We start from the raw sequence: 27,571 nt of genomic DNA, 5'->3' as shown, positions 1-27,571 counted from the left end.
TGTCGAAAATACTTTTACTTATTGTCATTAAAACATGGTAGGTGGTTTTTATTGTAGAAGCAAAGGATTTGAACTACAAAAAGCACTTTCTGACACACATTGGCGTTATTAGATATTTTTATAACATTTTAATTAGGTCAGGACATTCTTTAACATTTTAGGGCATTTTTTTTCAGTATTTTTTCTACCAGGCACGAACAGACAATGTAAATAAGTACTTGACACAAAAATATATTCCTACATTCGTAATTATTAGATTGCTAGGATACTAAAAGATGGAAAAAGGAAACGAGATTATAAAGAAAAGAAAAACGATGTATACATATAAATAAATATGAATGTTGAATGAATGACATAAAAGATAATTTCTATGAAAGCATAGGAAACATAAGGTTGAATTTTGTCTTTTGCGATCATATTAAATAGTAATTTTACCGTCATATGCAATAAATATCCAGGCAAATTAATTGAAGCGAAAGTGTGCCACGTCCTGAAGGCGAACTAATGGCGGGTGATGACAGCCGGCACCGCTATGTGCTAGGATCACGTCGAGCCAACGGTAACACGTCGCGATATGCACCACGCTCATTTGAATAATCGGCGCATTGAGACGTCGGGTTTCGGGGACAATTGCTGCTTTTAGACGCGGACAATGTGGACATGTCCGCTGTGATTATTGTCTGTGAATACCCCCAGCCTGCAAACGAATGGCAAATTATACCCGTTATGGCCGAATACCGCTTTTTCGAGCAATAATGTCGAGAGAAACCTCTGAACCTACTTCACATAACGCAAATTCTAGACGCTACGAATGCAAATGCGAAATTGAAACAAGAAAGAATAAAATAAGATACACGAAGATTCACTTGATATCTTTATCAAGCGAAATAATTTCTCGAAAGAAATTCTTGACGGCAAAACGCAACAGATCAGGAATGTGCAACGGCAGACATGAAACAGATGGATGGAAGATAGCTACATAGAGATGTAAGAAAGCCGATACAATTAAAGTGGAATCTAGAAGACCGGGTAACATCATTGTGGTTATTAATCATGTATAACCCGATTAAGTATCGGAGGTATCGTTTCCGCTTGAGGAGGCCCTTTGCGGGCGTCGACTAGCTTTAGCCGGTTTTGCAGCGTTGCATGGCCTGATGAGCATTGGACAGAATTCAATCGATGCAAGGCATTCTGCCTCGTTACAGTTTCCTGCCTTTCCGCGTCTACTTATGACTTGATTATACATGAAGTAAGCTTGGCCCTCCTATGGAGATGTCATCATTAATTGGTTTATATTTCCTCAATAATAAATTAAACTTGTCACGGCGCATGTCATGAACAGTTCATCGTACTATGATCCTACCGCTTTAAGTCCTGGTCTATGGGATTTGAATCTACTTTTATTATTTTATCATCACTTTCAATAATAGTTATAAAAAGTTTAAAAGTTTATTAATTTGAAATTATCAATCTGATGCATTGTTCAATGGGTCGTTAACGGCTTCCGCTGAGAAAGGCTGAGTGGATTTTATCTGGAGAGAATCGATTAGAGACGCACGCAATCGATCGATTGACGTCACGAGACGGATCTTTTATCGGATCCTTAAATAAGCGTTCACCGTATTCAATATACACGAACGTATATAACTAGACAATATGATAGTCGGAATTGTGATTGTTACCGAGTCGTGCTTGGCGGTTAAAGGTACATTGCAACTTAAGACACTGTCAATTTGTAACTTAATTTTGAATTCAACTATGCTTAATATATCGCAGCACGCTTATTGACAAATTACACATGACAGCATTTTAGCAGAGCTTAATAAAATGACTATTGATCGCTTATAAACTTGTAAGTTATTTTGAACATACAAGAACACACTGTGAAAACTGTGAATACATATTCTTAATCATTTATTGGCCATTGAGAAGGGTACATTACATTGTTGGTCGTCATTAAAATTAGTTCCACCTAGTCAGCTATTGGTGCTAATTCCTGTAAATACCATCTAATTTTATTTTAAGTTATATCTATCATTTTCTTATCCGCCGAAAAGGAAAGGGACGGGTAATCGACAAGCATAAAATTAATGGAACACACGTCAATTTTAAGCACAAATCTAAACCAACCGTCTAAAAATTTTACATCCGTCAATAACCCGTCACAGTTAAGTAGACAGCACGTCAAACGGATTGCATACCAGCGAGGTACCTTTTGATTCGCCCGGGTTATTTATTCATTTACTCATTCCTCCTAAAATTAAAGCTGTCAATCATCCGTCCCTTTCCTTTTCGACGGATACGAAAATGACGGATATAACCTAAAATAAAATTAGGCGGTGTCTGCAGGAATCGGGGCCAATAGCATGCAAATATATAAGATTGTTTTAAGTTTACGCGGGTGTTTTAATATATAAGATGTACACATATTACACGTTATTAATTGTTTTTGTAACAGAACGTGGTAAACATTCAAATTTACCCATTTATTGTGGTAAACATTCAAATTTAACAATTAAATCAATTACAATACTTAAAAGAAAATAAAACGGAACAATAAAATGTCAATCGGTGATTTACAAAACCCACTTTTTTGTTGATGTCGGGTAATAATTTCCTTTAAGACTTTCTCCATTGTACTGGCAAGGGTGTCGAAGATATTTATCGTTTGGGGTTCTTCAGACAACAGTAACATGGGATTCGAACTGCGTCGAGTTTCTCCGCTACAGAAGTTAATGTATTTGGTTAATAAATAACGTAAAGTTCAATTGAATTTAAGAAATTCATTATGTCTTCGTCTCTTCTTTGTACTTTATAGAATTTTCAATTCTTAAGAAAGAATTCAAGAATCGCAGACAAACTATAATTATTACCAACGTTCTGATTACATTTAAGAATCATTTTTGTTATGGTATTGCTAATATTTTTCTGTTTTCCCGCTAGGACGATTAACAATTCTTGATCCTACATTGTAAGAAGTTTGCTAGAAACAAAAATGCGCTTTTCTTTTACTCTCAGTAGCTTTTCTTTTTGATGTTCCGGGCGAGAGCCTTCAGTGCTCCCCATTTGTCCGGCCAAGTAGTACTATCTGCGGCAAATCTACAATAAGTCACGTCAAAAAAAATTGATGTAATTTTATTAGGGTAGTTGACAAAACCGGGGCTGTCAAATCTTCTGAATAGGTAAACGAACCATGTGACAAACATGATAACGCTAGCGAGATGATGACGTCTTGATGTTGCCCATGTAAGGAGGCTTGCTGGTGGTAGCTTGGTAGAGCAAGTGAAACGGACGATGGTGAAGAGAGGAATGAATATTTATACATTTTTCGCACGTAAAATGTTAGCGGTGGTAGGTAAAAAAAATTACGATATTGAGGGTAGTTTCGCGCACTATAAAATGATGCGCATTGTTGGTGCTCACGCAGGACCGAAGATTTGGCTCGCCGGCCACCTATTCTGACCCGTACCACCTGGCAAGAGTTGCTAACTGGGTCTCCCTCAATAGGGTATCACCCGGCGGTACCATCCCAGACACGATATTGGGCCCTTGGTGCCTCGCCCGTTTTAGCAGGCGTCGAGGGCTACCGCACCAAAGGGGCCGCTACTGGTACTGGTGCTCACGCAGTCGTAGGCTAGTCCGCTCGCCGGACGCTCCGATAATGATAATGATATATGCTGCCACACAATTAACATACTATGGTAGTACGATGAAGTAACTGTCCAAGTCGACGCGCAGTCACCTCCTGAACCTATCGCCCTTCCAACAGCGCTACAAGTTTACGGTACACCACAAATACATAATAAACGTCATTCTCGTTAACTTAAGACGTGTCTGCAGTAGTTCCGCATATATCTCGTCTCTCTCTCTCTATTTAAGAGCTGCGCTCTTGTCGGTGGAGTAACCGCCATTCCTCTCTTCTTCCCGCCAAAACCTTCACCTCCCGATACGACACGACCTGCACCTTCTCTTTTATTTGTTTCATAAATGTTATCCTAGGTCTACCCCTTCCTCTCTTCCCTTCAATTTTTCCTTCTATAATGTTTGTTATAAATGAATCGTGTCGTATCAGGTGGCCAATCATATTTCCTCTCCGGTTCTCTATAGTCTTCAATATGGTTCTCTTTTCTTCAACTCTTTCCAGCACTTTTTCATTTGACACCATTTCAGTCCAGCTTATACCCTCCATCCTTCGCCAACACCACATCTCAAACGCTTCCAATCTCTCTCTGTCTCTCTGTGTCATAGTCCACGTTTCACTTCCATAGAGTGCAATGCTCCAAATATATGATTTAATAAACCGTTTCCTTATTTTTAATGATATGTTTTTGGTTTTCAAAATGTATTTTTTCCTGTTAAATGCTTGTTTGGCTGTTGCAATTCTGGCTATTATGTCTTGTGTGCATCTAGAGTCACTATTTATTATACTTCCAAGATATTTGAAACTATCAACTCTTTCTAATATGTTGTCATTCAGTTTAACAGGTCTATAGTTTGCTGGATGTTTGGATGTTGTCATTATTTTAGTTTTGCTCGCGTTTATCTTTAACTGAAATTTTTTGATTACAATGTCCATGGTTGTTATCAGATTTTCTAATGCTATTTCATTTTCTGCGAATGCAGCAATGTCATCTGCAAATCTTACAAATTTGATGTTTTCCCCATTGATTTTAACCCCCCCTTCCGAACTTTCCATATATCTCGTATGTATCCAATATTGTTGCGTGGGAATCTTCGGAAAACTAGTAATTATAGTGTTACTTGGGTGGGTTACATACCATAAATAGCCTATATACGTTCGGCCTGCTGGGCACAGACCTCCCCTCAATCAATCGGAGGAGCATACCCCACCACGCTGCTCCACTGCGGGTAGAGGTATTTTTACGGCTAATAATCCTAATAAGTTGTGGTGTATAGTATAATATCTATCTCCCTATTATAATATCTAGCTCTACATTAGTCATAAGTTAGTAAGAGGAGTCTCGATGTATTAGGAGACTCAATAAAAAGGTAAAAGTTACACATATCGAACCAGACATTTCATTGAACAACCCACATTGCAAAGGAATCGATCGTTACTGATATTGTTGTTAAAATTGAATGTCAGAATATTAAAATTACGATATATTTCAGTATTATCGACATGTTTCACGAATATTAAATTATAATAATATTTATAACGTATGACGTAAAAATGCAAAATCATTAAATTAAAGTAAAAAAGTTAGAGTCGAAAATTTGACTAATCTTTGAACTTGTAACTCAAGTTCGAACGAAGAGTTCGAACTCTATATAAGACTCGTGCCATCTCTAGTAGCAGTGTACCAGTAGAGACGGAAAATTCCACTTGATATTAACTCGGAATCATGGTCCAAATCAACCCTCTTAGTATTCGTTACGATGTCACTAACAGCCTGAATATTCGGTTTTATAAGGTCATCCGCCACTTCCGCGTTTTGTCGGCACTTAACGAGTGAGTTTATGCAAATATCAATTAGTTGGAGAAATGTTTCCTCATACAGGGTATTACATACAGTCCTGTTTGGTCAACATTACTAATATCTTTTTATTTTATTTTTTATATTTAATTATGTTTTGCGTAATAACTTATTTTTGATTAGTTCCAAAATTGAACAGACAGTTTTTTTATTACTTTTAATTTCATCATCATCATCATCAGCCCATTAACGTCCCCACTGCTGGGGCACGGGCCTTCCCTATGGATGGATAGGGAAATCGGGCCCTAAACCACCACGCGGGCCCAGTGCGGATTGGTGGCTATTAACGACTCCTAATGCAGCCGGGACCAACGGCTTAACGTGCCTTCCGAAGCACGGAGGAGCTCGAGATGAAAACTTTTTTTTTTGTGGTCACCCATCCTATGACCGGCCTTTGCGAAAGTTGCTTAACTTCAACAATCGCAGACCGAGCGCGTTTACCGCTGCGCCACCGAGCTCCTCACTTTTAATTTAGATTATCTATTATTATTATTTTTAATTTTGGTTTTTATTATTATTTGTGTATTGCGTAAGTCGAAATTAATATTAAATCCTGATTTTTATGAGGTAAGTCAAACACACGGTCGTGTTGTAATAGCTAGTAATTGGGTCGTGTATTAGGTTCAAGATAAATTATCAAATTCTGATTACTAAAAATACACAGGTCTAAGTTTTAAGTTATTTATGAATTTTAATCAAGAAAAACGTAATAATAAGTCCGACATTTTATCACGATATTCTATGACGTCACAGTGTGCTTTTTCATACAAATTCCATAGTAATTTCGCGTTTTGACGTTTAGTAAAAGAGTAACTGATTTGACTAGTTAGAAACTAGCTGGAAAGTAAATACAGATTTTTCCGTATCTTACGCGCTGTCAGAATTTAGCAGTTTTGTATGGAATTATAATCATTATTACAGAACAGATAGAGCCGATCTTTGTTTCGTTTATTTTGAAAAATTCGGCGCGCGATTTCAAACGATTTTATGATTTTTGTGAAACTGAAAATTCGAACAAAAGAGAGCCTCTAATATAGAAGAGGAGGATTGTGAAGTGTATAGATAAATAAATAACTCAAGTAGTAGAAACGGGAATCCCATCCTCGAAGTAACCAGTTTCCCTAGAGGTAGTGAGTATTTGTTCGTCGGACGGTGTGCGCAGACGCACGTCTCAGGCTAATTGGCGGCATTATCACGTGATACGTCGTTTCCGGATGGCGAGGTTGAGAATACACCAATAAGGTTAGAGAAATTATAGAGGAAACTTCTTTAGAGGTAACGAGGTGACAATTGCAAAGTGTGGTGTTTTTGAGTGAAATTGAAAATAAAAAAATAAAAACACATAGGCAGGTTCTAAGTTGGAATATAATAATTAATTACGATAAAATGTGTATTTTTCATAAACATAACTTGCCTGTCCGCCCGTTCATCATGTTCTTTTGTTTCATAAAGATACACAATTCCTTAATACAATAAAAATCACACAAAAGGAATACCTAAGTTTGAGGGAGCGTAGTTGACGTAATAATATTAGGTACTAATGCATAGCTAGCTTAAATTGCTACTTTAAGAGATCGCTAGTTGGAAATAAGGCCGCCTACTGTACCCTATTCTATTTTTCTTTTGGTATATATTTAAAAAAAAGTCTATTCTATTTTCCGTTTTGTTTGTTTTTCCAGAGTGTGCAGTAGAGTATTTGTTATGTAACGTTATCTTAAAGCTTAAGAGATGTTTATATTAAATATTGCGGTGAAACATTAATATATAGCAAGTGTATTTCACAGTCGACAGTGATCTGATCACGTAGACAACACTATCCCGGACACGGAGAGCAATATTTTATTTCACAAAACGAGGAAACTACACTTTATGGCGACGTTTATGATCACTTTATGCGATCGGGTTTGCAGGCAAGTGACAACACTAATTTCGTCACTATATGTTGCCGGTCACTTAGTTTAGTTAGTTCCTGACTGACAGGTGTAAGGCTATTTGAAAGCTAGAAAGTGTTAGCAAATGTAATGGACGTGTTTAGGTAGTTTGCTCATACCCTACTGCATTTGTGTCTTTACACTGTACTAGCATTCCTGGCAGTTTGGTAAGTAAGACTATATAAATATCATCTATAAAGTCATCTCCCTAGCATTATCCCGTTTCCCACAGGGTCCGCTTACCTAACCTGAAGATTTGACAGGTCCGGTTTTTTACAGTAGCGACTGCCTGTCTAACCTTCCAACCCGCGAAGGGAAAACCAGTCCAATACAGGTTAGGTCACATACCTCCGAAAATGCATTTCTCGGGAATTTGGGTTTCCTCGATATGTTTTCCTTCACCGCTGAGCACGTGATAATCATTTATGACCCAAACATGAATTCGAAAACAACGAAAAACTATAAGAAACTGCAAGAAAGACTATAAGTAATATGTTTATATAGGGTGTTAGTGATATCGTACCGAACACTGAGAGGAATGGTCCAGTTCAAGACTCTGAATTTTGTTAAGTATAGAACTGAGAAAAAAAAACTTTTAAAAAACTCTAATATTGTCATGAGTTTTGGGACGGAATTATAATACTTTAACCATTTGATATCAAAACTCAGAATCGAATACGGTGCTTAGAGCAATACGGACCTCCGCCGATGTCACTAACATTTTTTTTTTTAAATCTTTATTTAATGAGCTTTGTCTCAAAAGTGACAATGCCGCTCAAAACAGCCTCATAGAAAAAAAAAACAAGACTTGAAACCCAGACGCAAGTATTCACTCACATCTCAATTTCAAACCCCGCTTGACCAAATTGTACAGCATCTTGGCCTCATCCTTGGCCTAGATAACGGAAAAGCCAAAATGCTGTTACATGCACCGATCTGATAAAATTCAGGACACATAATCTGCATTGTAGATCTAAGGGATTCATTACGCACACATTCCATTATAATATGGTATACATCCTCAATTCGGTCACATTCCACACAATAAGGTGAATCAGATATCTTCATCAAATGAGCGAATTTATTAAGTGGAATGTGTCCGGATCGTAGTCTCAAAGCCAATACTAAATCATCTCTGTATAAGTAATGAATATGAAAATGATTTACAATGTTATTTGGAAAATGAATACAGATTCAGTAAAGTTCAAAGTTATAGACTACTTTTGTAGTTTCTATATTTAAATCGAACAATAATCAATCTTCCCCAAGTCTGGGCAAGAATTTAAATCTTCCAGTTTGGGATCAACTCGTTGACTGCGTGGGCGCACGCTTAAAGCCAATTAGTGGCATCTCGTTTCATCGAAAGTGAATATCTTACTGACCTTACACAAGTCTGATCCGTATTCTGACAGATTTATGACTCTTTGTGTAAGTATGTCGGGTTCCCAGAACGAAATCGTATCGGTTCTGCACGTGTATCGCGAGCTAAAGCTCTTTGATATAGATAGAATAGACATTTGTGTCATTGAACATTACGGCTTAACGTTCTAATGAGGGACTTATACATTGTTTTAAGTTTACGCGGTTATTATCATAATTAAAACACAAAATAACGGGTTCTTACCGCGTTTAAAGTAGGGATATGAGACTCCCGATATATCGACACTGTTGCAAATACTGTGTGGTGTTGTGTTGTGTGTTGTAACGTGGTGGGAACCCGTTATTATGTGTTTTTATGAAGGACTTTCCAGGCTAAATTCCGCAAAAATAATATAGTTGGCGCTGTTCAGATTAAACGTGATAAGTACCTATTTTCTCATTACTTACTCGGAGACATCATTATTCTAAAATGTAATCTATTATTCTCTTCTATCGCGTGGGTTGTGGGGTGAATTACCAGCCTCATCAAACCTGGTGTCAGGGTTATTATTGAACAGCCAAAGGCCCCTGACATGACTCATTGAATGACTACTTACTTACATCAGTAAGTAGTAACCGGGACCAACGGCTTAACGTGCCTTCCGAAGCACGGATCACGGATCTATTATTTATCGGCTATTAGCCGTAAAAACACCTTCACCAACCCGCAGTGGAGCGGTGTGTGGAGTATGCTCCATATCCCCTCCGGTTGATTGAGGGGTTTGTGCCCAGAAATGGGACGCATATAGGCCGTTTATGTTTATAATGTGATCTATTTTTATGAGCAGTCTTGTACCGTCTACAGGAATTTATTTATGGACTTGAATTCACTGTGAAAATACTTGTATTAAAACATACATCTGTAAGATATTTAGACTATGTGATACTTCTTCTTATCATGTGGGTTGTTAGGTGGAATACCAGCCTCACCAACCCTGGTGTCAGGGTTATGATTGACCTACAAAGGCCCCTGACATGGCTCATGTAACGATTACACACTTACATCAGTAAATAGTAACCGGGACCAACGGCTTAACGTGCCTTCCGAAGCACGGATCATCTTACTTTCGGAAAATCAAGTGATCAGCCTGTAATGTCTTAACCAAACTAGGGATTACAAAGTGATTTTTGGGATATGTCCCCACCGGGATTCGAACCCGGGGCCTCCGTATCGTGAGTCCAACCACTGAACCACAGAGGCCGTGATACTGAAGAATAGGGAAGTTGTTTTTCTCTTTTCTACTAATTCTGTATACTGAGTATAAAATAAGTAGGAAGAACGCAGTCTACTATACATGTAGCTATCAGACCTATACACAAACACAGATATGAAAACAACTTAGTCCTATACCTATAATACATTAGCGATATGGCGAAAGCCCCGTGAGAACATGAACACAGCGACCTTGAGACGTTCCGCTTTAGGGTTTATCTGTCGGCGCACGCGCATCCATCAATATGCAGGCAACGGCAGCAACACTGAATCACTATGAAGACTTTATTCTCATGAGAATTTCAACATTTACAGCATGGAATTAAATTGATAGGAATACAACTACGTAAGTACAAACAAATTAAAAGTTAGTTTTCAGGTTTTAATTGTCAGGTTTTCAGCCTTATTTAATTCCAATTTTAAATCATAATCTTTTCAGTTGTAGATTTTGCTGCTGAAAATGTTTAATTTAAAAATCTTAATTCAATATAACTTATAATTGGTCTAACAGAAAGATCGGTGAGGTGTGGGTTCATCTTGCTACTGGGAATATAATCGGGAGCTCATTTTATGTTTTAATTTATAATTATTAATTAACACCTATCTCGCTAGGCCAAGGCGACCAAGGGATGGTATGCGATATCGTGGCAGACCACCAGCCCGGTGGTCGGATGACATTGTGAGGTATGCCGGAAAGAAATGGATGAGACTTGCACAGGACCGGAAAGGATGGTGTGAAAGAGAGGTCTGTACCCAGCAGTGTGTGGATACAGGCTGAGTAGATAGATAGATCTTGCTAGGAGACCATGGTGACGATAACAACAAATTGTATGCAGTTGAATAATGGATGAGGAGCTCGTTGGCGCAGCGGTAAACGCGCTCGGTCTGCGATTGTTGAAGTTAAGCAACTTTCGCAAAGGCCGGTCATAGGATGGGTGAGCACAAAAAAAAGTTTTCATCTCGAGCTCCTCCGTGCTTCGGAAGGCAAGTTAAGCCGTTGGTCCCGACTGCATTAGCAGTCGTTAATAACCACCAATCCGCACTGGGCCCGCGTGATGGTTTAAGGCCCGATCTCCCTATCCATCTATAGGGAAGGCCCGTGCCCCAGCAGTGGGGACGTTAATCGGCTGATGATGTGATGTGTGTGTGTATGCAGTTGAATAATGGGTACTTCATCTGGTTGCGCAGCCAATAAAGATGGCGGCAATCCCGAATCATTTCCCTCTGGTAGCGCCATCATGGAGTCCAAGTGAGGTCTAACTTCTTCTTCTATCGTGTGGGTTTTGAGGTGGGTTGACCCCATCAACCCTGGTATCAGGGTTACTATTGAGCCGCCAAAGGCCTCGGACATGGCTCATGGACTACTAACTTACATCAGTAAGTAGTAACCGGGACCAACGGCTTAACGTGCCTTCCGAAGCACGGATCATCTTTCATTCGGACAATCAGGTCATCAGCCTGTAATGTCCTATAACCAAACTAGAGATCACAAAGTGGTTTTCGCGATGTGTCCCCACCGAGATCTGAACCCGAGACCTCCGGATCGTGAGCCCAACGCTCAAACCTCTGGACCACAGAGGCCGTTAACTAATCAACGTTTTTATAGCATAGGTACCTATCTAGTCAGAAAACTATAATATAACCAAGAATTTTCATTTTATACGAGGATTAAAACTGTTGGAAAATCAAATTAAATATTTAACGACCTCGATCATGTACAGTTAATCGTAAAGAAGGTTAACATTAATAAGAGTTAAAACTAAATTGCATATAAAATCTAGATTTTAATCAAAATGCCCATTTATGGTGGCAATTATGGGTCAGCAATAAGCAAGCGCTATCAAAATAATTAAAATTGTATTCTACATCAGCATAATTATGCTTATGTACTCGTACCTACGAGTAGGCTTATCCGAACACAACATAAAGGTATATTATCTTTTTTAAGCTAAATGACCATACATTATCGTCAGCATCTTCCTAGCATTATCCCGTTTTTCACAGGGTCCACTTATTAATATTTGACAGGTCCGGTTTTTTACAGAAGCGACTGCCTGTCTGATCTTCCAACCCGAAACAAAAGATTCGTAATTATTACAGAATGTTTTCCGACACTAACTAGAAAATTTCTAAACCGACTTTGAACTTAAACTCATGAGCGCTACACGGGATGGCCCAGAATAATCACGGTGTTACGAACATGCGCAGGTTCAGAGTAGATCGTACCAAAAATTTTTACTCACATGCTAATTTTGGTAAATGTAAGTTCTCAGGTCTTCCTCTGCCATCTCTACCATCAAAACTTGGTAGCTTAATAGGTATTTAAATATTGTTAACATAATATAAACAGCCTATATACGTCCCACAGCTGGGTACAGGCCTCCCCTCAATCAACCGGAAGGTGTGCGTCAAGCTAGCGGCCTCAAAAAAAAAATGGGCACGAAAAAATAATTTGACCATACCAAAAAATAGTACTCTTATTGAAAAAAATAGTACCTGTTGTAAAAAAATTAGTACCATCACGGTTCTGGATTTATAGCCATGTTTTATTGCACTTGCTAGCTTGACGGTGAGCGAAATTTGGCGAGAGTTAACGACAAGGTCTTTCGCTTTGATTTAAACGCCAAAAAATAGTACCGAAATAGTACTCACCCCCTGCAAAATACCGAAAGTAGTACTTCAACGGTTCCAAAGTTATAAAGGCAGTTCTTTGATCCCGCTAGCTTGACGTTTTGAAAATACCTATTATCTGGGTAACGCTTGCATACTTCAGTATGTAACTAATGTCAATAAACTCGTATGAAATAGTACTCCCTACCATCATAATTTTGATCCGATTCTCTTTGTAGAAATGTTAAAAAAATCATCATAACCTATGCCATACATTTGTTGTTGATACAGTCACGTAGACAATTACATAACCTTACAATTTATTCGTAAGTATTGCCATTTTGGAGGTCTACCCTACCATTTCTTTGCACTTCAGAGTGCTGCTATTACAAAAAAATCCTATTGCATACACCCATATGCACTAATTTTAATAGAAAATGGCTGCATGGGTCTAGTTCTTATCGAAAACAATCTGTGATTTTAATACATCATAATACATTTTTAATCTGCTGTTTTATTTTATAATTTATACCTTCATGTTGAATTTGTTACGGATCGAAGTGTTTGTTAATAAACAATTTGCAGTATTTGTAGAATAACTCAAAGAGTTTCAACAATGATATTACTTTCATCTGACAACCCTGGCACTTCACCAATTTTTACCCAAAAATGGGGAAAAATACTAAAATCTGACAACATTCTTGACCATGTGTAATAATTTTGTTCGCGACTGTACTTGTCTTGATAAATGTATGACATAGGTTATAATGACTTTTTGACATATTTCTACAAAGAGAATCAGGTCCAAATTATGATGGTAGGGAGTACTATTTCATACGAGTTTATTGACATTAGTTACAAACTGAAGTATGCAAGCATTCCCCAGATAATAGGTATTTTCAAAACGTCAAGCTAGCGGGATCAAAGAACTGCCTTTATAACTTTGGAACCGTTAAAGTACTACTTTCGGTATTTTGCAGGGGGTGAGTACTATTTCGGTACTATTTTTTGGCGTTTAAATAAAAGCGAAAGACCTTGTCGTTAACTCTCGCCAAATTTCGCTCACCGTCAAGCTAGCAAGTGCAATAAAACATAGCTATAACTTCAGAACCGTGCTGGTACTAATTTTTTTACAACAGGTACTATTTTTTTCAATAAGAGTACTATTTTTTGGTATGGTCAAATTATTTTTTCGTGCCCATTTTTTTTTTGAGGCCGCTAGCTTGACGCACACACCGGAAGTGGTATGGAGCATACTCCACCACGCTGCTCTACTGCGAGTTGGTGGAGGTGTGATTACGGCTAATAGCCGGTTTAATGGCTTAACGTACCGTCCGAAGCATGGAATCATCTTACTTTTTCAGACAATTAGGTGATTCAAGCCTGAAAAGTCTTTACCAAACAAATGACAGTCTCACAGAGTGATTTCAATGTCCCAATCGGGAATCGAAAGCAGACCTCCAGATCGTGAGCCTGGCGCTCTAACCGCTAGACCACCGAGGCTGTTAAATATTGTTACCGAACTTAAAAAAAGACCAAGTACATTATACCCTAATATCAAAACACAATACGTTACCATCCAATCAAAATCGGTGAAAGTTACCTGCAACAAAAACAGTTCATAATCAAGTTCCAATTTAATCGAGTTATCTAATAGCAATAAATCGAAACTCAAAGCATTAATAAGACAATATAAGATCGAAGAAAAGTCATTAATAATGTTACATAAATACGCATTAAGTTTCAAAGTACAGTAAAGTTCACAATACAGTAATTTTAATTAAGAAAGAAACCTTAATAGCAATGTCCTAGTTCCCATCAATTTATAATTTTATTGAGAAAATTATTTGGCAAAAAAAATTCATCAAAATTCTTATTAAAGTTTAAGTAATCTATGACGCTTGCCCCCTATTATGTAGGAGGGAGTGGATGCATATAAAGAAAGAAAGAAAGAAAGAAAAAAAATATATTTATTCGACATACTTATTGTTTTAACATATTAACATAAAATAATACAATTATGAATGTATGCCTAAACGGTTCCACCTCAGCATAATGCCATAGCCTAGACAATGTCATATATATACGTAGTATACATCTCTGCCAACATTTTTGGTGGTACAGGCGAGGTGTTATATGTTAATCTGATTACTCTATTTTTAAAAAGTGTTGCTTATTGGCTTGTCGCTTTGTTATGAAGATTAGAATTTAACCTGTAAAGTTCTAATACAATATGATGTCACTAACACCCTGTATATATGGCAAAATATTACGTTGAAGATGCCATTTGAAATGATCACCATATTTATGTAATGTGAAAAATGTACAATTTCAATGGTTCTGCTTCTGTCAACCACTAAAAACCCTATACCATCTAAGGTCTAAAGACCCAAGTGTAAGTTATAATTACAGACGCCATTTTGCCCACAAGCGATCAAAACATGTACAAATAATGTTTCCATTAGTTAATATGACAGTAATTAATGTTGATATTAATTAAAGGTACGGATATAGACTCATTAATTTGTAGATATTAATTAAATCGATTCATTGCGTTATGCAATTTGTTAAGTAACAGAGCTGGTTCTAATTGTATGCATCTAGACGGTTGCGGATGCACAAGATGACCAAACTACTTTTTAACTGCTGCTTTTTAATAATTTTGTTTGCATATTTGTATTCTGTGCATATAAACAAAAATCGGCGTCTAAAGGACGTACGTACGAAAGTACGACTCCGACTACCGGATTAAGTATTCTAGTCATAGAAGAGGCCAATCAACACGCAACGACACTTCAGAACCTCGATAACGACTTCGCCGGCGTGGTGGACGATTTCCCTCATTCAGCGCTTATTGCTACCGACCCAGTAGGGTCGTTTCTTTTTTTCAAATATTATCTTCCCAGACGACGCCCTACGCCGAGGCTGTGTTGTACCGAGTGAGAGCTCTTAGCGCTTTCCATTTGTCCGGTCAAGTAGTTAATACCATTTGCGGCCAATCTCAAAAAGCATATAAAAAAGTCACTGTGGTATTGTGGTTCACCGGCTTGCTTATCAAACGGGGAGCGCCGATTCAAACCTACCAGACAGGACGACACCAATGAGTTATTCATTTATCGTGTAGTTTTTCACTAACACAGTTGGTCTAACAGAAAGCTCGGTGAGGTGTGTGTACTTAGTTCATCTTGTGATGAATGTACGTCTGACTACCCCAATTGGGATATAGTCGTAAGCTCGTGTTATGTTTATGTGATAAAAACAACATTTAGAGAGCGCTCTGATGCTTCTCCTGTCGTATATTGTCATGGGTCTTTTATGGGTCATGTTAGAGTGAGGGTGGTTTGATTGTCCAATACTTTCACCACCCGATTGTTTTGCAACTTCGCATATATTAATTTATTATAGGTAATTACAAAGGGTTACATAGTATCTGTTTAGTATCTGTTTAGTGGGAAATAGGCGTGAGTTTATGTTTGTTTGTATGTGTACAAAGGGTTACTAACACCTCCGATGATAAGAGATAAAATTAAGCTTTTTTCAAAAGGTATTTTTATGTTGCAATTGTCTACAGGTCACAGGTTGATCATCTATCACCATATGGTTCATCATTATACACCTAGGACTTCATCAAAAGTGGCTGTATGTTGTCTACTGATGACTTGTGGCTCTGACCACCCAATTCGGGATAACGGCCGCCAGTTTATGTATATATATATATATATATATATATATATACATAAACTGGCGGCCTTGACAGCCTCCGTGGTCTAGTGGTTAGAGCGTTAGGCTCACGATCTGGAGGTCCGGGTTCGATTCCCGATGGGGACATTGTCGAAATCACTTTGTGAGACTGTCCTTTGTTTGGTAAGGACTTTTCAGGCTTGAATCACCTGATTGTCCGAAAAAGTAAGATGATTCCGTGCTTCGGAGGGCACGTTAAGCCGTTGGTCCCGGCTATTAGCCGTAAAAACACCTCCACCAACCCGCAGTGGAGCAGCGTGGTGGAGTATGCTCCATACCCCCTCCGGTTGATTGAGGGGAGGCCTGTGCCCAGCAGTGGGACGTATATAGGCAATTTATGTTATGTTATATATATATATATAAGTATCATTACAACAACTTCACTTTCTTTGTCTGAAGTAAATAAAAAACAATCGTCGACCTTGCTTCACGTATTGTGTTCGCTTATTAGTGCTATCTCGATCACAATCGCAGCATCACTGCATGATGAATCATCCATGGTTGCAACTCATTCTGAGATAGAAAAGTATTCTGAAATACTTGGTTATTTTGTGATATGGTTTTAGTTAGGTGAAGGTATGTTTTCTTCTTGTGCCTTGGAGGGCGATGAGGGTTCTCACTCGGTATGTAAAAGATCATTACCTACCGAATGAGAACCCTCAGCGTCCTCTATTTCTCATGCTAAATTGTTAATGCCATTTGCGGCAAATTACAATAAGGCACAAGAAGAAAACATACCTTTACTTAACTAAAATTAAGAAAAAATAATAAAAAAATGCAAGAAAGGAGGAGTTCGTTAGAAATCTAAAGAATTGCTTCCAAATCTCTTCTTCACAGTTTAATCATAAAAAAAATGACTTTATATTTTAAACGAAACAAAATTATGCAGTTTTAACAAAACTTTATGGCATATACTCGTATTTTGTCGCTTCAAGCGCTAAGGTCATAAATTGTCATGTGTCTATAGATGAGTTTTATACCAACTGTTTTCTTGTTTTTTTTTTTTAGTTTGGTGCAGGAAAGTATATTTGATTTGATTTTAGAAGTATTTAACTTTTGTAATTTTCCCCTACTTTTCATCAAAATGGAAGAAATTTCTGTTAGAAATAAGTAGTGCATTTTGTCTCTCTCCTTGCTGTCATATTGTGTTTCTGTGTTATCCTGTCTACAATAATTAATTAAAATAATTAATAAAATGTAAGTTTTATTGTGTGCGGTAAACATCCCGTAGCAAACGACATTCCTCCTCAATTCACCACCGCGTTTGACAAAAACCTTTGTAGAATCCTATCCACGCAGAACATACAGTCGCAAATCATGCGACCTTTAAATCTAAAAAAGAAACATCAGGGATCTAGAGCATTATGCAGAGAACAAAATAAAATAAGAATAACGTTTCAGATTCAACGAAAAACACATGGAATATGCGAATGCAGCGTTTTTCTACTCACTTACCCCGTCGTGTGGACTAAACTTAGATACTGCTGTCAAAACTATTCATTTGATTTTACTTGTCGACATTTTGAATTTGAATTTCGTTTTTGTTAATGTGTACAATAAAGAATAATAAAAAGAAAAGTAATGTACCACCCTCATAACCTGTGAAGATTCCTTTAACATTAATACTTGAGAAATAATACAATAAGTGTTTCGTGTAAGAAAAGTAAAGCCATACAAACAAAATAAACATGAAATTACTTAAATAATAAATAAGAAAAGGTGTTTAAAAAAAAAAGGAAAATTATATCGATAATAGTTGCAGTTGCATACATCGATATCGAATACTAGATAAGCCACTTAACACTACAGCAAGAAAACCATTTGAAACAATAAATTGCGACATATGGCATAAACTACTTGACTGGGACGAAACCCAACAAATCAAAACAAAAGTATGGAAAATAACAAAAAGTGACAGTAACATGGATTCTGATCCCATTGTTCGAGATGTTCCAACTATGGAAGAACACATGTAAATCCCTAAAGATCAAGGCAATATTGTTCATGAATAAATGATTTACTGGACAATGAACGATGGACGGCTGCGACCGTGATTGATAGCAGTAACAAGGAATTTTGCATAAAATTTGCAAATAGGATCGAAGACATGATACACATGACGCTTATTTTTACGGATGAAAAGTTTTAAAAAAGAAAGAGGATCAAGTTACAAAAAGGTCTTTGTCTGAATTTCATTCCTGTTAATTCCATCCTGAATATCAAATGATTAAAATACTACGCTCATTAAAAGTGTTTGACGGCCTCTGTGGTCCAGTGGTTGAGTATTCTGCTCACGCTCCGGAGGTCCCAGGTTAATCCCGGTGGGGACAAATCACTTTGTGATCCCTAGTTTGATTAGGACATTGCAGGCTGATCACCTGATTGTCCAGAAGCAAGATGTTGGTCCCGGTTACTACTTACTGATGTAAGTACGTAGTCGTTACTTGCGTCACGTCAGGGGCCATTGGCGGCTCAATAATAACCCTGGTTGATGAGGTTGGTCAACCACCTCACAACCCACACGATAGAAGATTAAAAATTTTGTAGCCCTCATAAAGAATTTAGTACAACATCCAATTTAGTACCCAGAACAATACTGATACAATTCTCAACAAAGGCGATCCAAAAAGAGCATCAACTAGTATCGCCCATCATCCCTAAACTATGCGTCTAAATGTCACGGTCTTTGTTCGAGCAAAAACAGCGAGCGAAATACAGACAAATCTAGGCAAAAGTGTTCTTAACATTAACAGCATAAGGCCTACTTCAGGCCTACCTCGTAAATAAAACGTGATTCTTTCGCAAATAAAGCATACACATGCCTGAAATACTTTTATGCCATTTCGCAACGCGCGATCCCAAATTAGGAGGAACCAGACCCACAATTTGTAGACCAACATACCAAGATGCTATGCGATCATTAAATGTAAATTCGATATAACCGTTTAAAGTACCAAAACGAATAACAATATAATAACTTAACTACTTGAATGTATTTAAGAAATTTTCGACTTTTTACGGGCAGAGAATTCATTCTCAATTATTTGGCAGTTCTCTGAAATATACGGGTTTAAGTAATTAATCAGCGCGGTCGATTGGGTTTTTATCATCGTGATGCCTTTTACAGAAACCACGAGTGTCCGCCCAAATGGTCAGTTTTCTGTTTTATGACGATTGAAATCTATAAATGAGAAACATATGAGGGTCTTCGGAGACCCCTCTCTGCTTAAAGTTTATCGCAAATTGTTTTTTTTTTTCGTTTATTGCTCGAAACTCGCTTGCAACAGTGTTTTTAATGACAAAGATAGGTAACAGTAAGTATAATTAAACCTACCGCATTAATTTCATTTTACAATATTAAGTATAATCTCCTATTCTATCATTTCATTTTATTACAAAGATGGCCAAGTAACCTATCACCATTAAGGTGGGTACAGACTGGTGTTACGAGGCGTTATGCAATGTGTTACACAGCGAACGTGCATTGCAGGCTGATCACCTGATTGCCCGAAAGCAAGATCCGTGCTTCGGAAGGCACGTTAAGCTGTTGGTCCCGGTTACTACTTATTGATGTAACTATGTAGTCGTTACATGAGCCATGTCAGGGGCCTTTGGCGGCTCAGTAATAACCCTGACACCAGGGTTGATAAGCTTGGTATTCCACCTTACAACCCACACGATAACAAGTTGTCTTCCGTAGCGACTAGTTGCATCCACCTCGATACATTATGAGCGTGAATTTTGTCTATCTGTCTGTTTGTCTGCGAGTATAAAATGCGTTTTAATTGGTGGAAGCGACAATGGGTACGTAGCGATGTCAGCTCCGAGATAGCCGCGTGCGCAGGTCGCGTGATATGCCAGCCGCGATCGCAGTCGCCATCGCGCCGTGGACACATTGCTTTTCATTAATTGCTCACTAAACACACTTTGTAAGGAGGGTATAGTGAGGTATGGGAGGGTGTATTATAGGTGGTCGTATTGTATTATATATTTTTTTATAATATATTGAACACATTCGCCAAACTGGAAGACAATTTGTTGGCGAAGTCATGCACTCATTACTATTACAGCAAATTGTAAACTTAACAAACCTACATGTAGGCATACAGAATTGTATTTTCTATCATCGATTCCGCCTCTTTCGGAATTTACGGTTGTTAAGTATCAAGTAGTGGGCAGGCTGCAAAATGTTTGCCTTAACTTAATGCAGACCTTTTGTAAACATAGGTTTAAAAAAGTAACTTAAAAGAATATCATTCATAATGTTTACTTTTTACAGCGTTAACACCATAATATTTCTCTGTAAAACCCATATTAACCTCTTAACGCCGAGATTTCTAGACGCAATTGTTAAACAATGGGTTTTGGATTTTAAAAGAACATTCGGTCTTACGACTTTAAAGTGGATAATAGAATAGAATAGAAATTGTTATGGCGCCACACACAAAAATAAGACACTACATACATACATAAACTCACGCTTATTTCCCACCGGGGTAAGCAGAGACTATAGAATTCCATTTGCTTCGATCCTGACACACTTCTCTTGCTTCCTCCACATTCATCAATCGCTTCATACACGCACGCCGGTTCAGAGTAGATCGTATTGAACCTTTTCTAAGGACATCTCCAATTTGGTCATCGTAAGTCCTTCTCGGTCTTCCTCTGCCAGCCCTACCATCAACTTTCGCTCAGCTCAACTTATCAAAAATAAGACACTAAAATCACTTAAAATTTTCACAAAATTATAAGATAAGGATAATAAAATCGAGACATAGAATATCACCACCTAAAGACAGTATCGATAAAAGGTAAAAACTGTATCTTCTGTTAGTTACTGTTTTATCGCAATTAAGCGCATCCATAATCCATAGATAGCTTGATATTTCCAAGCCCTTCGTGGTGTGAAAACGAGATTCCCATTGTTTATTATCTAGGAAAAAAACTGCATTTTCCCCGTTTCTTGCGCAAGTCATCAAGAATGACTGCGCTGGCAGGTGACAGGATAATGACTTGAACCGTTCAGATACTGCAATAAACTGCCGAATCCTGCAAAAACCCCAACTGCCGACCACTGCAGTTGGTGTAATGGCAGTAATAACTCACTCATTATGCTGTTGCTAATTACCTCAATAAGTCCTTCTTATTGCGTGTAAATCACACTGCACATTTCGATAAAGGCAACGCGCAGGTACTGTTTTACAAACCGAGGGTCTTGAATTTTGTTCTTTTTTTACATTGGGGGGTATGATCCCCTCGATCTGCCCTTGAAATGAACATACCAAATAGATAGTTCATTACTTTAATATAAAAGTCCTTAAACTCCACTTTGTAAGACAGTCTTTTGTTTAGTAAAGACATTGCAGACTTGTATCAGCGTCCGGAAAAATAACATGATTCCGTGCTTCTTTATGTACCCTCGACTCGACTCGACGATGCATTTGGTCCCGGTTATAAGCCGTAAAAACACTGCCATCAACCCGCAGTGGAGCAGCGCGATTGAGGGGAGGCCTGTGCCCAGCAGTGGGACGTATAGGCTATGTTGCCCATCGCTCAAGAAAAACCTAGGATCATATTTCGAAACACCGCCTTAGAAATACTATGTAACGTAATAATGCAATTCTTGATCGTCATAATCCCTTAATTGGTCCCATTTCTCGATTGCGATCGCAGCGCCGGTGGCCGGTGGCCGGTCGGCCGCGATCGGCCCGACATGCCCAAATCTACCGGCCGATCTCCCTGGCTTTGACCCTAGGGTAATTAGCACCAATCAGACCACCCACTAGTGCCATTAAGCCAAACTCAGGCGCCGCCTTTCAAGCCTCGCGGTCACATGAATCACGACGCACTGAAAAAATATTGGAAAATTAATTGCGAGGATTTTTATTTTAGTTGAGACAAAGTTGCGTACCTCGCGATCAGTTTTTTTTTTCTTTAGTTAAAAAGCCTCGTTCTTGTTGGTGTAGCATTTTATATCTACCAGCATCATTGATCACTTTTCACTAACTATAGTTCCTTGCGAATTGGCGAATTCGTGATAGCCCTGTTCGAAGAACGCGTGACTTACATTGTAGTGTCTTGGGTTCGAAACCCGGCTCGGACACAAAACCACAGCCCGCGATTCATGTTATGAACACAAGATTCATGTTTGATATCCCGGTGTTTCCAGAATTTGTGCCTGGTTTACTGGAAATAGGCTCGCCTCTACATGTGGCTTAAACATAGCTGGCGACGAGTAATGTATGTACTATACACGTCTGCCTACCCCCTCGGGGATACAGGCGTGAACCCATTATGTTATATTTTCGAAGAATCCAAAGCCATGTCTAACTCATATCATCCTTCACAAACATCACAACATCCTTCGCAATCTTTGCGATTGTGATCTGCTTAAACCCCATTTCTTCCATCCTGTTCCGTTCCATTTATTGGAATTTTATCAAACGCAAACGCTACGATCGAGATTAGGATAAAAAATGAATTCAGTAGGGCTAACATGCGGAACGTGATAAAATTTCTGATGATGTAATTGTCGTTTTGTCGATTGGTGTTAATATGTGAACCCAAATAGGTCATATCGTTCTGTCAAATTAAGCACAAAATCACGTGACACGCATGTCAGGGAAAAAACAAACTTATAAATTTCGGCAAAATTTACGTTGCGTATGTGAGCCATGCAGGCCAATTCGAATTCTGAAGGAATTCACACGGACTGGAAATTCGAAATTCTTACGCGCAGTCACAGATCTTGTTGCCCTGAATCCCAATGTACCGGCTACCCCAAAAACCAAGACCACAAATACACGTACCTTTAACTTACTTAGACAGTTGACATCGATATAAACCACCCAGCGCTTGTTACACGACAACTACATGACAGGGACATAGCTGTGAGAATTTTATTCCGTTACTCTGGCGCCGGCGACTTTGCCAATGAGAAATATGTTTTCGGGCTATCCATCATCGAAGGGAGCGATTCTCAAAGTTTTCAGTCTATTGTAAAAATAAATATGCTAAAAATAGAAATATGCAATGTATTTTTGGAAGTGGTTGCCTGGAAGAAATTGCTTCAGAACAATAAGGCCGCACTGGTACTGTTGCTTAATATTACATAAATGTTTGTATGTTTTGTTTGTGTGCAATAAATTATATTAGATTTGTATTATGTTTTTCAATGTGGAGGAAGCAAGATAAGGATGCTTGGATGCCATCATCAATATTGCTAATAGCAAGAATTTGTAAAAAAAATAGCTATATTTTTGTGTCTACATTCCCCTAAGTTACTATGCTTACCTAAAATTGACGGATTATAATTTTCTTGTCAATTAATTTTTACTTGTACTCGCACAATAATGTTAGCTCATTTATAATGTTGTTGATTCATTAAACATAAAGGTACTAGATCCCACTGCTGGACAAAGGCCTCCCTTCGATTCCCCCACTCTTCTCGACTTTGCGCAAACTCCGGCCAACTTCCGCCTTCGGCTTTGTTTCAATAAAGTTTAAATCTACACAAAGATACCCAAGTTATTTATATTACATTTAGATTTGTATTACAGATAACACGTAGGGCCTTAAGTACCTACGTAACATAACAAACAATACAAAATAACCTTTTGTATTCCAAAGGGTCCAATTTCAACACTATAATTGCTTGTTTTGAAATCGTTTTGATCATTTAATTGCAAAATAATAAGCATTGCGTGACGAAAGGGCGATTTCGCATCGCACCGGATTATAATGGCCATTTGACTTTGAACCTTACCATCTCGAAGTAACTGGATGACGGACGTGCTAAGAGCTATCTGGTATGCTGCTGGTTTTAGTGATGTGCCAAAGTGGGAATGTTCCTGTTGGAAAAACTCTTTAATAATAGCAAGGACACGGGTTGCTTTTTTTTCTTCAAATTGTACTCTGATCCTGTGCTTCAAGGCAAAGCAATAAAAGCCTTTTTTACATAACTTTTACGCCTTTTCAATGCATTACTGGCTGGTTGGCTGGCTGGTGGTGGTTAGAGGATGAAAAATATAAAGCTCAATTTAAAGGATATTTCAATTTTGATATTTTTTAAAGTGTATTTAGCAGAGCTGAGTTACATCTTTAATCAAATAATTATCCATTTGGGAATTAATCTTAGGATCAACCTTTAGTATTGGATTTTCTTTCGAATGTAAGGCCTATCCTATCTTGGCTGCAAAACCTACGAAAGTGGACATATCACGTCCTTATTTGAGAAAGCAGTTTGCAGGGAAGAAAAAGCCTGATGACAGACGATTTCCCATCGGAGATGGGTGACAAGAAAAATAACTATCACTGATAGACCCAAATCGTGGTACTACTAAAAGTAACCAGAAATTCGTCACGGATCAATTTAAGATGGCGTGGTGTCTAAAAAAGAAAAAGTTCATGTCAAACGAGATGGATTACAACCATGATTATTACCATTAGAAAATTACCAGACCTCATTTCCTAGTTGGAAATAATTACAGGCCTCTAGCAGGCTCGGTGTTACAATAACATTACGTGGACCCTGATGCTGTTTGTCTTGGCTTTGTATAGGTCTTTTAACGACCTCCGTGGTCCAGAGGTTGAGCGTTGGGCCCACGATCCGAAGGCCCCGGGTTCGAATCCCGGTGGGGACATATCACAAAAATTACTTTGTGATCCCTAGTTTGGTTAGGACATTACAGGCTGATCACCTAATTGTCCGAATGTAAGATGATTCGTGCTTCGGAAGGCTTAAGCCGTTGGTCCCGGTTATTACTTCTTATTCTTATCGTGTGGGTTGTGAGGTGACGTACCAACCTCATCAACCCTGGTGTCAGGGTTACTATTGAGCCGCCAAAGGCCCCTGACATGACTCATGTAACGACTACTTACTTACATCAGTAAGTACCGGTTACTACTTACTGATAAGTACGTAGTCGTTACATGAGCCATATCAGGGGTTTTTGGCGGCTCACTAATAACCCTGATATCAGGATTGATGAGGTCGGTAATCCACCAAACAACCCACACGATAGAAGAAGAAGCTTGGGACTTTGTGGCAAAAGTGCCTGCTATATCTGATTAGGCTCTACGGACGTGAGTTAATATATGTGTGTATCGTAATCTTCCTCAATAAAACATTAATTGAGTGCGCAATAAATACGTACTTAATAACAAAGTTGCTACCACTTACCAGTATCAATAGGTGACACTTTATGCAAGAGGGAAACGGTTAATAAAATCTCCATAAAACCAAAATGGCTGCCATAAACCGAGGTGACACTTTCTACTGTAAATAAACGTAAATTATTTTCAACTAATTAAGAGGAATAACATTATGTAAGCGAGGTCATAAGGTGGACGACTGAATATTTTCGTTTAGTTTGGACCCTCCGCGATTCGAAGTGTACTTAAAGGTCAGGCCTTACATAACAAAACAAATACATCATTGCACACACAGAAAATACAAAATTACAAAATAAAAGAGAAGTAGAAAAATACCAATCTAGACCACACCAGTGCAGACTAGTGTAGTTACCTATTTCTAGCACAAATTAGGTAATCGAATCGGTTGGAGGATAGGGAGTGTCGTGTTTTATAAGGAAAAGAAAGAATTGGTCTTGGATAGACAAGAATGGAGAATGCTACACCGACAAGAGGTAAGTACTTGAGCTGTCTTCGATCAGTTGATAATTCTGATAATCTTAAACTTAATAACTTTTCTAACCAAGCAAGGTTATCGAAGACATCTCTCATAGAGATTAAACCTCTCGTTTTATGTATTTTACCTTCTTATTTTTTTTTGTGTACAATAATAAGTTACATAACTGACTACAACCAACTCACAGTCATCATAGGCTTTTACATCTTGATTAGATGATTTCTACAGCGCAAGGTCTTGTATTAGCGAGCGAAATCAAAGATGACCAACTCAGTATTAACGTATAATAAAGAGTAAAAGATCACAAAATAAAAAACCTTACTTTACACCCCCGTTGCTATGCGCCATACAATCAACAATACCTAGGCAACGGGGATTGCCAGATCTGACGCCAACAGTCTTGTATGGCTGAAAAGTCCAATACGGGAGCGGCAATAGCGGCCGCACGACTGGCCTTTCAGCTGAGGGTCGTCAGATGGTGTGGATAGTGAAGCGACCCTCTCATTATTATGTATTTTGTCCCCTCTGTCGTTTAAAATCTGGAACCAAGCCTCGTCATGTGCCTTGCAGCCATCGACCAAAGACTTCCTGCACTGGTTAGAGTCACTAGCCAATAGGCTAACACACGCAACGTGACAAAATTTTATCACGGTCGTTTTATAGATTCGAAGGACGATCCCTACGATCCGATTACTCTAGCCATAGAGACGGCCAATCAGCTCGCGACACCAAACACTTCAGAACCCCAATACCGACCCCGCCGGCGTGGTCGATGATTTCCCTCATTCAGCGCTTACCTAATATTATTCCTCTTAGACGACGCCCTAAGCCGAAGTTTTGCCCAACTGGGCACCCTCAGGCTTGTTGTCTTAAATTTTGTACCGGGTGAGAGCCCTCAGCGCTCCCCATTTGTCCGGCCAAGTAGTTAATGCCATCCGCGGCTAATCTACAATAAGTCACGTCAAAAAAAAAGTTTAAAGGATTCTGACGATACAATTGTGTCATTTTGTCGATTGGTGCTAATACATATGTGAACCCAAATAAGTCATGGCGTTCTGTCAAACAAAATACAAACAAATTCATGTGATACGCATATTAGGGGAATAATCAAACTTTTGAATTACGAAAAAATATTAAATCGATCGATAATTTTATCACGTTGCGCATGATAGACCTGCAGGTCTTCCCATTTATCGGGGCTGATGTTGAATGCAAGCATGTCACGCTTTGCGCAGTTCTTGTAGCGCAACATGAGCAGTCCTACTCTTCTCTTTGCGCACGCGACTTGGCTCAACAGGGCACGTCTCACAGTAAGCCATAGAGTAAAAAATAATATTTAGCACAGAAGTGTCACTCTCCGCCCGGCACTAATACGAGCTTGGCACGATCCTGATTTACCTCACCCTCCCGATGGAGACTACTTTAGAAGCAAGGGAACGCGCGCGGATTGTCTGTCTCGCTCGCACGCACCACGGTTTTTGTACGGAGAGTCCAGGCTGAAGTAACACAC

The 27,571-nt window shown here is 38.5% G+C and overlaps 1 protein-coding gene across 11 annotated transcripts in view; it reads right to left on the bottom strand.

The window, feature by feature from the left end:
- LOC126367292 (rho GTPase-activating protein 21) overlaps positions 1–27,571 on the bottom strand; it is a 472,944-nt gene that overhangs the window by 252,790 nt on the left and 192,583 nt on the right. The gene's annotated exons all lie outside the window — the stretch shown is intronic.

This window comes from Pectinophora gossypiella, chromosome 6 (genome assembly GCF_024362695.1).
Source record: "Pectinophora gossypiella chromosome 6, ilPecGoss1.1, whole genome shotgun sequence".
NCBI classification, from domain to species: Eukaryota; Metazoa; Arthropoda; class Insecta; order Lepidoptera; family Gelechiidae; genus Pectinophora; species Pectinophora gossypiella.
The sequence above is the reverse complement of the archived record's forward strand: the minus strand, read 5'-3'. Positions and strand labels throughout refer to the sequence as shown.